Consider the following 9,759-nt stretch of genomic DNA (forward strand, 5'->3'; position numbering starts at 1 on the left):
CACTCCCCTAAGTAGGCTGCCACTCCCCTAACTAGATTGCCACTCCCCTAACTGGGTTGCCACTCCCCTAACTAGGCTGCCACTCCCCTAACTAGGCTGCCACTCCCCTAACTAGATTGCCACTCCCCTAACTGGGTTGCCACTCCCCTAACTGGGTTGCCACTCCCCTAACTAGGCTGCCACTCCCCTAAATAGGTTGCCACTCCCCTAACTGGGTTGCCACTCCCCTAACTAGGCTGCCACTCCCCTAAGTAGGCTGCCACTCCCCTAAGTGGGCCGCCACTACCCTAACTAGGCTGCCACTCCCCTAACTAGGCCGCCACTACCCTTTTACAGTTACAAAAGCAGGTGAGCTAATAAATAAGGAGGGTGAAAATTTTGTTTTTAAGTATATAATCTTGATGTGAATCAGTAGTAGAAGCCTATGATAGCATGTTGCCTTGATTTTAAATAATTTGAAATAAATAAAGCAAGTCAAGTTTTTTTCAAGCTAATCATAAGCAATGTTGTTATGACAAAAAAACAAACAAATGGTTTGTTACCATTGTAAAGACAAAAAGCCTGTAGCTCCTGTTTATAACTGGTCATGTTGTCGGCAGCATCTTTTACATTGTCCAAGTCTCCTTTGTGGTTTCTGTATAGGAAATAGGATTAACTGTCTTCCATCCTCTATATCTTTTGGATGATGTGTCTCTGAATTGCACATTCCCTATTGACAATATCTAGCCTTTTAGAAGATGTTTGTTTTAAATGAAATTCCCATGTCAATTATGCCTTCCCAATACAAAATCCTGCTAAAATTGTCAGAAGGTAACACGTCTTTTGCCCTAGGAGTCTGTGTGCACAGTTGCGTTCCTGCGTTGACTGTGCTGGACAGGCTTCCTAATTCACCACTTGTAAATTTAACTATGTGATAGCTAGTTCCTCCAAATAATTAGTGTTATCTGGGCAGCATATTTAAGAAACTGTTAAATATTGATTTAAAAATACCACAGAATTTCTCACAGAGTCCAAAACATCTTTGTTTGCTTGAAGAAGAGGGAAAATGGGACAAGAGCAGACGACATGTTCCACACAGCAAAATGTTGAGTAGAGAGCGAAAGTGGGGCTGAAGATATAAGCTCTTCTCCTCCCAAAGGATAGCTGCTAAAAGTCAGACTATCTCTGAATGCCTGGTGAGCTAAGTCAGCCTTACATCTCACTTAAAATTCATGCATTAAAATTAACAACTACTTCAATTTAGTTGTCGTATATCAGAAAACAATCAGTTTGTTGTGGATTTAACACTAATAATTTTTCTTTGCTTATTTTATAAATTTGTGGCATTGCTTGAGAGATGCTCCAATCAAAAAAAGATGATGGACCAGTGGCAGCATCTACATGCGAAGTGTGTCTGGTCTGTGAGTAACATTAAAAATTGCATTTCTACTGTAACAGGCTTAAATAAGTTTTAAAAATGGGTTTTTATCCCATTTCACTTCAACAACCTGAAATCCCAATGATGAAGCCTTGGCTGAAGTTTGATTAAATAAACTGAATCGTCGACCGACACTTTAGGCATTTTGCTGCTCTGGACCATGGAGCTGCATGTCCACAAATGTCAAGAACGACTTAGAAGCAATCGTTGCCACTCAGCAATCACAGTTTCCCAAAACGCAAAGGTGATTATTCTATGGTGAGAAACATCACTAAACCATTTAAAAGAGTGGTCAGTGGTTTGGAAAATGGGCATCCTCTCAACTTTCCCAGATCACCCAGTGCTTTGAAATATGTAAAGAAATCCAAGGGCAGCATCTCTGACTACACTTAGCTCAGTTACTTCAGCTATATCTTGAGGCAGTACAGTTAGAAAAAGAGGGAGCAGGTCTGGCGTGTTTGGAGGGTTGTCTAGATTGAAGGCACAGCTGCATCCAAATGTATGTTTTGTGAATAATGTCCAGATCGGACCAGCATATACCGTAGATCAGTGGTTTTCAATAGGTGAGGCGTGCCTCCCCTAGGGGGCACCAAAGAGTTGCTGGGGAGCCGCGAAGAAATATAATGGTTTCTTTAAACATCTGCAGTAGGCTAATTGTTCATGCTTACTTTTGTGAATACGTATGCCTAATGAAATGCATCATTTTCTGATACCACAACAGAGGTCAGCACAAAGTGAGGAGTCTGCTAAAAAAAAACAAGGACATACGATCCTGATTTTTTATAATTAGGTTTTATATGGTCTGTTTCTGAGAGCGCACCTTGGCCACAATGTGTGGTTGTGCAAAGAGATATTAGTAAACGACAGTATGATAACTTTTGAGAGGAATTGCTGTCAATTGCTGTCACAAAAAGCAGTAATGCTTTTTTTTGGCATCACCAGTGTCAAGGCCACTGAGGCATCTTATCAAGCTGCTTTCCTCTTAGCAAAGGCAGGGAAACCCCACCATATTGATGGAGAAACATTTCTGCTGCGTGCAGCTAGAGATATGTGTTCAGCGACGCTGGGAGAAGCAGCTGCAGCTAAACTTGACATGACCCCAATGTCTGACAACACCATCAAGCAATTAATATCCGACAGGGCTTATGAGCATGTGGTTCGCAAAAGCCCAATCCACAACATTCAACGGGATGACTCCACTGACATTGGACACTGCGCTCAATTGATGGTGTACGTCAGGTTTGTCTTGGGGGTGGGGGTGTGTGTGTGTGTGTGTGGGGGGTGTGTGTGTGTGTGTGGGGGGGGGGGGGGGTGAACTTAGTCATCTTTAACTATTCCAAGGGGAGGCTCAGATTCAATGAATTTGAAAACCCCTGATATAGATGTTTGGCTTTAATGCTTAAGAATGTTAGCCTGGGTGCCAGTCCGAACTTAGTCCCGCCCACAAGGTTTGAGTTCGGGGAAGTTCGGTCTGGCTCTGCTCCATAGTAGCGCGAGTATTAAAGCCCACTGTCAGGCGATCCAATCAAATTGTCAGGGCGGGCTTTATACGATGATGGACAGATGATCAAGAGTAACGTTATCAACCACGTGACCAAAGCGCGCTTGGGTGACAACAACAATGGCTGCCGCTGGAGAGTTTGGGTGAGTAGATTCTGCTATTAGGTCTGTTCTAGAAGATATTGACAGCAAATTAATTTTAAAAGAGGAACAGAGAAACGCGATCAAGTCTCATCTTCTTATTCTAGGCGTGAAACTGCACGCTTTGATTTTTGTGGACAACAACTAGGCCTCGCTTAAGATACGTCACGCACGTCGTTGCTCTTATTGGTTGTAGGTCTATCCAATTGAGTGCAGAGGCATTTTTTTTCCTGGTTCGTTCAAAACACGCCCCATAATCACAGCTCTATGGAGCAGTATCAGACTCATATTCTGACTAGAATTGAGTCGGACTACGTCAGGCTATAAGAATGTGTGCAGAGGTGGAAAGAGTACTAAAAAATTGTAATTGAGTAAAAGTATCTTTACTTTACCTAAATTCTACTCAGAGTAAAAGTAAAATTACCCATCTCAATATTTACTCAAGTAAAAGTACAAAATTACTTTATTTAAAATGTAATTTGAGTAAAAGTTACTTAGTTACTTTGAGTTATTTAATGCAAAAAAAGGATGAGTCATGAATCGAATTGAGCACAAGGTGTTTTAATCGATTTCAAGGCGTATTTCAGTGGACATCCACACTTGCAAAAGATCTGCTGGGCTAAGGAACATACTTCCTCACAGTACAAGGACAGTCACAACCTGTGCCATAAAGTGCAAACAATTTTCAATCCTACTGTCCAACAGACAACACCATGATAACTAGCTTACCGCCACATTTTTTCGTAAATTGGCTGTTGATGTTTTAAATGCCGAAAGCTCCATTTTGCTGGAAAGGCACATGTTGCACTGCATTATCACATTGTTCCCTTTTGTGCATTTGAAAACAAAAATTCTTCCAAATATGGCCATGGGTTTTTCTGGCTTTCGTCTCCAGAATATGTTTCCTCTTCAGGCCTTTCCTCATCCATACTCCCTAAGTTGTGATTAGCAACTGCCATCTTCCAAAGCGCAGCACTGGATTATGAGACGATACAAAGGGTAATTGCAAGGCAGGGCCACATAAAATTTTTTCACCATCAGTATTTATTTATTTTTTTCACTCAGTAACATGAGAGGGTTTTAAATGTAGCAAAGTAAAACTACTTAGGTTAAGATTTACTCGAGTAAAAGCAAAAATTACATATCTCAAAAACTCCTCCCAGACTCTTACTGCGTTCCCTGTCTCATCTCAACCGGTCCGGCAGAAGACCGCCATGTTGATGTCATGAAACGAGGACAGATGGACCCAGTATTCAAGATGAGACAGTCAGTAGGCAAGTTCAAAACATTCATTAAACGAAGAACAAAACAAAACTAAAGTGGAGCTGCTAGGAACTGCGGCTCGCGGATGCTGCAGGAGCAGGGGCGGGGCACCGCCCAATCACACTCTGGTTTAGCAGTTCAGACCATAACACTTCAAGGGGCGCGAACCAGCAGATGGGCTGACCAGCTGGTCACGCACCGGAGCAGACAGGATTAGGTGCAGACGGGCAGGCTCAGTGGCAGAGGGTAGCAGAGACAGGACATGGAACCAGAACTTGATGCAGGACCTTTAAACTGGTCTCCACCTTGGAGCCAGGCTTACTGGGATAAAAACTGAACCTCCCCACATATAGAGCCAAAAACCCAGAGGACTCAGCAGGGGAGGAACAGTGGACAAGCAGGAGATGAGACAGACACAAACCCTTTTTCCACTGGCCGCCAGGATCCAGAACATGAACCGTGGCATCAAATGAACAGAACTGGACAGACTAACAGGAAAACAAATAATGATCTGGCCCCGAATGCTCAGGTTGAACAGAATATAAACCAAAGGAAAGGGGTGAGAGGAATAAATGATAATTGAGGCAGGGAGGGACAGGTGAAAGAAATGACCAATTAAACGAGAGCAAACAGGCCAGATCATGACAATTGAGCCTGGTTCTGCCAGAGGTTTCTTCCCAACAGGTAGTTTTTCCTCTCCACCGCTGCTTCATGCTTGCTCATCATGGACAGGTTCTCTCAATCTGTGTTATCAAACTGGACTTCCATCTTCCATCTCCCTGAGTGAAGCTCTAGTATTAGCTCATGCAGTCCACTGGATCTCTCCATAAATCTCAGCATACCGTCTCACTAACCAGAGGTCTACAGACTGACCAACTTCATCTATCTTCACTCCACTACCAGTTTCAGGCCTGGGGGGGGGGAAACAGCCCTGTTCTTTGCTACTGTTCATACATATCTATCAAAACTAAGCGCTATGTTTCCTGCAGAGGTCTGAGCGCCAAAGACAAAGTAGTTGTATCAATACATTTCTCCCAATCGTCTTTTCTCTTGTGTAAGTTTTTCAGATTGAACTCTTAAATGTCCACCTTCAGTAGTAGCCCTAAAATATCACTTAGTCTAAATCTGTTGTGTAGAATTTTCATATATTGAGTTACTGATGATGGAAGAGACTCTCCTCACTATGAATCTTTCAGAATCTGTATGTTAGGAGTCTGCGTACAGGTTTGACATGGACCATAAGGTAGTTATTCTGCAGCAGATGTTTAAACTCAACCCTGAATAAAAATACTATTTAAAATGTATTTCTTCTTACCCAATAAAACACACATCTGCTCTTTGAGTGCTCCTGCAACCCTTGGAATTATCTGTTCTGAAATATTCTGGCTCTGCCTCACTGGGATTAGAGCAGAAAGACAGCAGGATTCGTGCTGCTAATTGGCTAACTGAAGTTCCATTTAATGCACACAGTAACTGCACTCACCTCTTCACAAGCACAAGGCTGACATCAATGGGTACCCTTCAAGCCTTTCAAACATGTAATTAGACTCCAGTCTGCCTGAATCTGCAGGAATCAGAGTTTTACAGTTGGGAAGCATTGTATGCAAGTACCTGTCACTACAGACAAAAGAACCCCAGAGAGATACCTGCGGTTTAAAATTTTCATAGGTCCCTGCTAGAGATGCAACACAGACCCTCTGTGGTAAGATCGAAGAGATGTTCATTTTGTCACGTAAATCCATTTTTAAAAGTGCAAAAACTTCACCAGCTTTTAAAACTACATTTCACAGTGTATCACAGCCTGACACAACAGGCAGTACAATTATATTCTATATTATAAAAAACTGACATTCAGAGAACTAAAAGGCATTAAAACATCCTTTTCCAGGACAGGGTGACCTTTATGTCAGGTTTAATACTCAGAGATCTTTGACTCTGGATCATTTGTCTAGAGGCTTTGAAGGCTTTGTGACATAATTACATTAAGGTATAATCATAATCATGAAACATGGAAAGAGAGAAGCTAAAAGCACAGAAATAATCCAAGTCAACCTTTTATATATAGTCCATTTTATACATAACTGTGATGATGCATTTCTTTAAATAGACTTAATTGTAAAGTCATTACTAATTGCTTTGTCACAACTTGTTTTTTGCAACTGCAGCTTACCTCATTACAATTCACCCCCTTTTTTAAAAAAAAAACTTTGCAAGAGTAAGGCCGGTTTAACAGATTTTTCTAAAAACAGCTTTATTTCAGCATTTTAATCACATTGTTGCTCAAAGCTTTTTAGTTTTTGATATTTATGTCATCAGAGGAATTTAAACTTTTTTGACTGTATTAACAGATTACTAGTTTTTACCAAAAAGCTTTAAAAAATTAAACTGGACTTCACGCAAACGGCAAAGAAATAGGGAAGATCCAATTTTTAAAGCTGTTAAAAATTATCGATAGCTTAGATCTGATGTCGTTGATCATTACTATATTCATGTGTACTCCCTCACTTTTGCTTGTTATCATATTTACTTTTAGAACTGCCATGTTAATCTTTAAAATCTACATGTCAACATGTCAGAATTATTATTTTTTTCAATTATTTGAAGAATCTGAGAAGAGATGCTTGTCATGATGGGTTTTAAAGATCTCACACACATGCAGAGATTCACTCAGAGAACCAGGGGAAAAGTTAACAGGTTTATTGAGACATTGACAAAAGCAGAGAAAGAGATTATATGCAGGGTTATCTCAGTGGGACTTCAGTGGTCTGGAGAACCGGAACCAGAAACTCTCTGAAGGGGAGATCACAAAGATCAGTTCAGGTCCCGTTGAGAAAATGACAGAGACTGGTGAATTGCTGGAGAAGACTCACGTTAGGGGGATTCTTGGTTTCCCTTGGGTCCAGTTTGTGGGGGTTTAATCCAGAGATGAATGAACACGTTGGAGGGAGGACAAGCAGACTAGCGTTGGATCCAAAGGAGCAATGGAACAGACTGTCACCGGGTTTCCCCTTGCTCAGTGTGGCTCGAATTATTCTTTCCAAGGCGGGTAGAAAGACCAGGCTTATCCAGTGGATCAGGAGGGCATCCTACCAGAAAAAAAAAGGGCAAAAGCAAAGCTTAGACTCAGAGAGACAAGGCAAAGGTTAGACTCTGCTCATCTCAATATGGCTAGAGTACCCAATACTGGCAAACACCTGGCGTCGAGGTGGTGATGGTCCGCTGCTCAAGTACTCCTCTGGTAATGACCCAACGCGCCGCAGGTGTGCAGGGAGGCCCAACAAGGACAGGGTACCGCCTGGTGGTGGAGAGAGGAAAACACAAAACAACCCACACAAACTGGAACCCTAACGATGCTCTTTGTTAATTCAGTTTATTTTGTACATCTTGAATCCAATTTCAATAGTTAAATCATTTAATGCACATAAATACCACTTGGGGAGTTCTGGATAAAATATATTTACAGACAAAGAAAGCTATTGATCTTAAATGGAAAATCATTTTGTATAGTTTTGGCTTAAAGGAGAAGTTCGGTTTTTTACACTTTAAGCCCATTTTCTGTAGTGTCCAGGATGAAATCGAATGATCGACACCAAAAGTTTGACAATTGCTCCTGTCTCTGCTTTTTGGCTCATTTAGAATCACCCCCTGGCTGCTTTAGAATGGCTAGCATAGAGCATGTCCGATAATGTCCTTAAAACAACCTTAAACGTTCTTTTTTTAAAATATGCTACTCACCGGGTCGTCAGCGCTGTTCAATGACGTTCCAAAAAAAAGTTTCGTGAAGAAAAAACGTTCCTGTAGTGTTTTATTTAGCATTTTGTAAATCCCATTGAGTTCTGTAGGAATAGTCAATATTCCGCTGCCACCGGAAACGGAAATGGGGCCTGTTCACACAGTTGTAGTCTTTTCGCTTCACTCTGTGTACTCCGACGTCGAGGTGCTAACGTCTCTGTTAAACACTTAAAAAAACTCTGAAAATGGAATACGAAAGGTGGATTCTTGATTCTCGACGTCGGTCTGGTGTGACAAAGTGCTGTTTGGCTTGGTGGTATAGATCTGGACAGAGAGTTTTGTGCTCTGCACCATATTTCAGTGGATCCTCTGCTTGGTCCAGAGGAGGAGAAGATAAGTATTGCTGAACCTCCACTACAGCATCTGTAATACCAAGGTAAGACCCTGTTATTATGTTATTCATCTTACCTATTATGTATTTGCTGTCTGTAAGAACTGCAACTCTTGCATGATACCATGAATATTATTCTACTGGATAGTATAGGCTTTAGGTTTTCTAATAAACACTGTGAATATATAAAATCTTATTAGATGTTTCATATCGAAATATTCCCACACTTGGGGACATTTCCTTGATGTTTGCTCCATGAAAGGATGATCCAAAAAAACGAGGGCTGTTCGTTGCTAATAATGTGTGTGGAACGGTGACATCATGACCAATCTTAAATGCAATTCCTCAAAGCAGTCTGCTGACTTGGTCTAAATGAAGCAGTGAAGCGGTTGAAATGTCAGTGACGTCACATGAAGCAAGCTTTGGCTCACTGATCCACCATTACTACCCTGTTGAGGTTGAAGCCTGCATCGAAGCTTCAGTGTTGGAGGTAACAATTAATTAATTACCAATGAGCCATGCAAATATTACAAAACTTGGTAAACTGAAGTTAGTGCAGCATTTTAGATGTTTATACAATAATTTATTAAAGCACATTGAAAACAAAGTGGGAACCTTCGGCAAGCCACATGGCTGCTGCTGCTGCTGCTGCCATCACAAAGACCTAAATGCCCCCCATAGTCATGCCACAAGCTGAAGGTGTGACCCCCATTTGAGGCTTATAGGCCTAATCTGCTGGTGGCACAACTGAGACTCATTAACTTTAATTGGCTCCTTCTTCAGAAAAGTCACTCAGAGCGACATGAGACTCAGCCCTCTCTGTGAAAAGCCTGACGGACTCTTTTCAATTTCCATATTCATATACATATTTTATAGTCTAGCAGTTGTGATGAAAAAATATGTGTGAAAAATAATCTGACAACAGTCATGGAACAGAATTTGATAGAAAAATTTCTGTGTCTTCAGATTCAAGTTAACACAAGTTTCCCTTGTGAAAAATATTTTTGATCCCAGTGATTAAATAAAGGTTGGACCAACTATTCAACAAAAACTATAAAAAAAATAAAAAAGTATTTTTTTTTTTTACAAAATTAGGTCCTTTATTTCTCATTTTCACTTTGGGAATGCAAAAATACTCCACTTGGAATCCAGTCAACATCATTGTTCAAACAGCAGGTAATTTTCTGCATTTCTACAACATCTTTTATCAACCATGTGCAGGCTGCTGCAGCAAAACCAACATGTTTTTTCTTGAGGTAAAAGAGATAGAAGGGTGGGAATAACTTCCTTCAATAACTAATTCAAAATAAACTAC

The 9,759-nt window shown here is 40.9% G+C and overlaps 1 long non-coding RNA gene across 1 annotated transcript; it reads right to left on the reverse strand.

The window, feature by feature from the left end:
- Window positions 1-7,012: 7,012 nt before the first annotated feature.
- Window positions 7,013-7,658, reverse strand: LOC119799217. Its single transcript, XR_005282823.1, has 3 exons — window positions 7,516-7,658; window positions 7,192-7,407; window positions 7,013-7,111 (listed from the first exon to the last, which is right to left on the reverse strand). It is a non-coding gene; the product is annotated as an uncharacterized LOC119799217 (long non-coding RNA).
- Between the last annotated feature and the right edge of the window lie 2,101 nt (window positions 7,659-9,759).

The sequence above is a fragment of the Cyprinodon tularosa genome, unplaced genomic scaffold, assembly GCF_016077235.1.
Source record: "Cyprinodon tularosa strain WSP-4 unplaced genomic scaffold, ASM1607723v1 ctg654, whole genome shotgun sequence".
NCBI classification, from domain to species: domain Eukaryota; kingdom Metazoa; phylum Chordata; class Actinopteri; order Cyprinodontiformes; family Cyprinodontidae; genus Cyprinodon; species Cyprinodon tularosa.